Genomic DNA, 5,453 nt, shown 5'->3' with positions numbered 1-5,453 from the left:
CGCAATTGGCTGCCGCGTTTCACCCTAAACAAATAACCCGGTCACTCCACTTTACAGTATATTCTGTGAAGCGCTTTGAGACGACGAAGATATAAGAAAGGGGGGGAAACAAGCAAATAAGGAGGTGGTGGGTGGGGGGTGGGTCACCCACCTTGTAATTAATGTTTTACATCATTATAAACTCAAGCACGACAGAGAGAGAGAGAGAGAGAGAGAGACGGGGAGGGGTATTTTACATTTGATTATCTTACCTACAATTTTCTTTTTCTGTTTGTTTTCCTGACTGTTAAGAACCTGTGGGACATTCAAATAAAATCTTTTTAATCAGTTCCCGCTGATTTCCTTGGAACTTGGTTTGTCTCCAGGTTTTAGGTCTCCTCTACTCTCTTCCCCCTTTCCCCCCTCTCTCCCTCTCCTCTCCTCTCTCTCCCACAAAATGTACACTTGAGCTTTGAGGCGTCTCGAAGATAATGCACTATATCAAATGCAAGGATTATTATTATTATTCCTCTGCTCCCCTCTCCCCGTTCCGCTCCTCTCTTTGTTTCCTCTCTGCCTCTTTCCTTCCCCTGTTCCTCAGTCTGCCTTTCCTGCCTTGTTTTTCCTTCGCTCTCGGATGTGTCCGTAATTTGAGCCGGCAGATTTGAAGAGAGACAACTATGACACACGGAAACCCGTCACCGTGACCGGCCGGGCGTCTGACACACACGGAAACCCGTCACCGTGACCGGCCGGGTGTCTGACACACACGGAAACCCATCACCGTGACCGGCCGGTGTCTGACACACACGGGAACCCGTCACCGTGACCGGCCGGGTGTCTGACACCGGCAATCGAACCCGGGTACTCTCGCGCTCTAATAATAATCCTTGCACTCGATACAGCGCCTTATCACATCTTCGAGACGTCTCAAAGCGCTTCACAGAATATACTGTAAAGTGAAGTGACTGTGGGTTCTAACCACGACACTACAGGACTCCCAACAGCAGGAGAGAGAGAGAGAGAGAGAGAGAGAGGGGGTGGGGGGGGGGTGGGTTGGGTTGGGACGGCAAACACAGCATTGCCCGGCTGTGCCTGACTTTGGTTTGTGTTGTAAGCCACACGTGTGTTGCTCAGAGTCACTGCATCCATCAGCGTTTAACTCCAACCATTCAGGCCTTCACTTAGACAGCCACAGGCAGCCGGACATAGGGGGGCACTCAGTCACAACACATCACCAGCTCTCTCTCTCTCCTCCAGCCTCCGCCACACACTCTCGCACACTCTCTCTCTCTCTCTCTCCATCACTCTCTCTCTTTCTCTCCATCCAACATCTCGCACACTCTCTCTCTCTCTCCATCCTCCATCACTCACACGGTCTCTCTCTCTCCATCACTCCCTCTCTCTTGCTCTCCATCCTCCATCACTCACACGGTCTCTCTCTCTCCATCACTCCCTCTCTCTTGCTCTCCATCCTCCATCACTCACACGGTCTCTCTCTCTCCATCACTCCCTCTCTCTTGCTCTCCATCCTCCATCACTCACACGGTCTCTCTCTCTCCATCACTCCCTCTCTCTTGCTCTCCATCCTCCATCACTCACACGGTCTCTCTCTCTCCATCACTCCCTCTCTCTTGCTCTCCATCCTCCATCACTCACACAGTTTCTCTCTCCATCACTCCCTCTCTCTTGTTCTGCATCCTCCATCACTCACACGGTCTCTCTCTCCATCACTCCCTCTCTCTTGCTCTCCATCCTCCATCACTCACACGGTCTCTCTCTCTCCATCACTCCCTCTCTCTCGCTCTCCGTCCTCCGTCACAAACTCGCTCTCTCCACTCTCCGTCATTCACACTCCCTCTCTCTCTCTCTCTCCATCTTCTGTCACACTCGCTCCATCCTCTCACTCCATGCTCACTCCATTCTCTCACTCTCTGCCCTTTTCTCTTCCTCACTCTCTCTATCTGCAGGGTTGGGGGGAGGGAGCGAGAGAGAGAGAGAGAGAAAGAGACGCATTATCGGAGACGCCGTGTTACGGATGAGACGTTAAACTTCACTGTCTCCCGTCTGTTTGGATGGACGTTAAAGATCTCCCGTGACCGTGGGAGAAAAAGAGGAAGGGAATTTCTCTTTCTCTCTCTCTCTCTCTCTCTCTCTCTCTCTCGATGTCCAGGCCAACAATCCCCTCCGATTAAAACCACTCACTCGCTTCACGGCTGTTTGCGGGGAGTGCAAATTGGCTGCCCCCGTTCGCCTACAACAACGCACACAGTCACTACACTTGACAGGAATGATCTGTGAAGTGCGTTGTGGCAATTGAGGCGCTGTGAAAACACAAACCATATTCATTACTATTCTCCTGAGGAGGTGGTTGCCAGGCAAGGCTCGTGGCTGCTTTTCTGTCTCTCTCTGTCCTCTCTCTCGTTCTCGCTCTCTCACTCTCTCTCCCTCTCTCTCTCTCTCCCTCCTCCACACACCCACCGCCCGCTGTGCGACATCAAAGGCTTTGAGTCAGGCAGCAAGTTCCGTTTGATCCAGTGAAGATGTCAACAGGCTGTGTTTGGCTGATACGAGCCAAAAAAATCCTCTTCATTTTCTTTGCGTTCAGCCCCATCTTCCTGTCTTCCTTCCCCATCCTCAGCCCTCTCCCCTCTCGCCTCCAAGTCCCAAGCTTGTGGGTTCGAGCCCCCACATCAGTGCTCGCTCCCCCTCACACCCATCTCTGCTCTCTGCTCTAACCCCATTTCCCTGCTCTTTCCCCCATCAAAGAACGAGTAACATTGAACACAGAAGGGACGCGGGGGGTGTGGCGGGGGGGGAGGTGAGAGAGGAGGGGAGTGGGGGAGCATGGGGGAGGGTAAAGGGGGAGAGAGAAGATGGTGCCGGAAAGAGATAGGGAGAGAGGAAGGGGGAACAGAGGGAGGGAGGGCGTAAGAATGGGGGAGAGAGGGGACGATGGTGGACAGAGGTGGGGGAGACTGTGGGAGAGGGGAGAGAGGAGATGGTGGAGGAGGAGTAGAGGAGAGAGTCTCTGGGAAGCTTGCTTTCTGTGGCTAGAGCTTTGCCAGACAGAGAGAGGCTTTAAACCGTTGCCAGATTGTAAAGCGAGAGGATGGGATTACAGCGCTCAGCCCCACTGGGAGGTGTCTGTGGAGAGGCCGGTGAGCGGGAGCTGTAGGTTACGCTGTTTAACGCTTTGTTTCTTTACCTTCCTGCCAAACAAACCCAAATACACAGTGAGCAGCAGCACCAAGGCTGCCGTTTGGGGCTGTAAAGCTCACCCCCCAATGGATGCAAGGATTATTATTGTTATTATTATTATTGTTTAGGCGCGCTACAAAATGGCTGGCGACCAGATCGCCACTGACCTCACTTCCTGGAACGCTGGCGGATCACAGGAAGTGAGGTAAGCAGCGACCCGTGGCCAGGCATTGTCTGGTGGGTCAGGGCTTAACCCAGCACCTGGGACATCCTCGGTTGGGGTTTCAGAAGGTCGCAGAGGTGGAGTGGGGCAGGACCGCGGAGGGCTTTAGAAGCGAGGACGAGGATCTTGAACGCGATCCTCTGGGCGGATGGGACGCCAGTGGAGGTGGGCGAGGACGGGTGCGATAGGTTCACAGAGCCTGGTGCAGGATAACAATAACAATAACAATAATAATAATAACCCTAGCATTTGACACAGCGCCTTATCGCGTCTTCGAGATGTCTCAACGCCGCGAAGAGTGAAGGGACTGTGGACTTTGTGGGCGAAACGCGGCAGCCAACAGCGCACAGAGGGTCCCCGCACCCAAACAGCCGTGGATTGAAGTGACCAAGTTATTATTTTGGATGCTAATCTTTACATCCAATCCGACGCCTTTGGCACGGGGAGAGCGTCTCAAAGCATCTCACTTGCCAAGTCCGGTGACTGTGTGTTTTGTGGAGGAGAACATGGCGGCCAGTTTGCGCGCACAGCGACGTCCCCACAAACAGCCGCGAAGTGTGGGAGTGATTTTATCAGGCAGGGTTGTTGGCTGGTAAAGCGATAAGACGCTGTAGCAAACGCAAGGATCATTATAACATGGAAACGTCTCAAAGGGCTTCACACAGAATTGCAGCCAAGTGCAAAGACTGTTGTGTTTTGTAGGCAAACATGGCAGCCATTCTTTCACACACACAGACACACAGCGAGTTCTCACAAAGAGCCGCAAAGTGAACAGATCAATTTGTTTTATCGATGGAAAAGGAGATGGGGGGATTGTCAACCAGGGCACGGGGAGAGAGGGAGAAGAGAGAGAGAGAGAAACTCCCTTTTCTTTTCCCACAGCGTTACAGGGTGTGAGATCTTTAATGTCCGCCTGAACAGGACCCAGACGGGGAGTGAGGTTTAATGTCTGATCTGAAGGAATGGCTTCTCCCACGACGTCCGTCTAATCCAATCCTTTTATCATCTCAAACTGCCTCCCATCAGATCCTCTCTCAATCATCTCCAAAAACTCCGATCTATGTGTCCAACCTTTCTCGATCGCTGTGTCCGCTCGTCCCTGGAAATAAAAGAAACAATACCAACCCTCGCATTTGATCGAGAGCCTGATCACGTCTATCGAGACGTCTCAAAGCGCTTCATGGAATGTGCTGCTCAGCGAATTGGCTGTACAATTTTTTTTGGGGGTGTGGGGGGTGAGGGGGGAAACCTGGCAGCCGATCGCGTCCAGCAGCGTCCCCCCAAACAGTCTCTCCAATGCTGCCGCTCGCCCGCTGATTTGAGAGGGATAAGGCTTCCCCCTCTCTGTGACGGACAGGTGGACAGACATCCGGTTTGACCCGCGATCGGTCACTTATAAAGTCAAGTCCGTGGGCAAAAAGCCTTGTGGAGATCGCCACCGTGTGGACAGTCAGCAGCACAGCAGGACAACTGCACCAACCCACCGACACGCACACTCGACCACTCATTACTGAAGTATTCAATACATCACTCCCTCACCCCCCGCACCGATTACTGGGGGGTGGGGGAGGGACTGGGAGGGGGGTGTTTGGTGCCAGAATGGGATCCTTGTGTTTAAGCGCTCCGAGACGCTGCCCTCGTGAAGGGCGCTATGTAAATGCAAGCTGTTACTGTCGTTGGTCTCCCCGCTGTGTCTTAAGGTCAAAATAAGCACCTCGCAGCAAATGGCTGCCAAGTGTAGTGACTGTTTTATTCCCGCTGTGCTTAAAGGTTGCAGGCAATCTGCACGTTTGACTGCAGATTGACATTTGCGTGTTATCTCTCTCTTTCTCTCTCTCTCTCTCTCTCTCTCTCTCGCGTGGTTCATTACTGCATCGGCCCTTTGGGTGTCTGCTTGGTTCAGTCAGGCATGCTCTCGCCTCTGGGTTTCCAAAGGGTTGTGGGTTCAAGCCTTACATCAGGGACTGGAGCTCACAGTCCAAGCTGATGCTCCAGCGCAGTGCAGTGTGGTAGGGAATGAATTGAGAGAACACTGCATTGTGCTATCCTT

Source organism: Callorhinchus milii, unplaced genomic scaffold, assembly GCF_018977255.1.
Source record: "Callorhinchus milii isolate IMCB2004 unplaced genomic scaffold, IMCB_Cmil_1.0 Scaffold31, whole genome shotgun sequence".
Classification (NCBI taxonomy): Eukaryota; Metazoa; Chordata; class Chondrichthyes; order Chimaeriformes; family Callorhinchidae; genus Callorhinchus; species Callorhinchus milii.
This window is presented reverse-complemented; position numbering follows the sequence as displayed.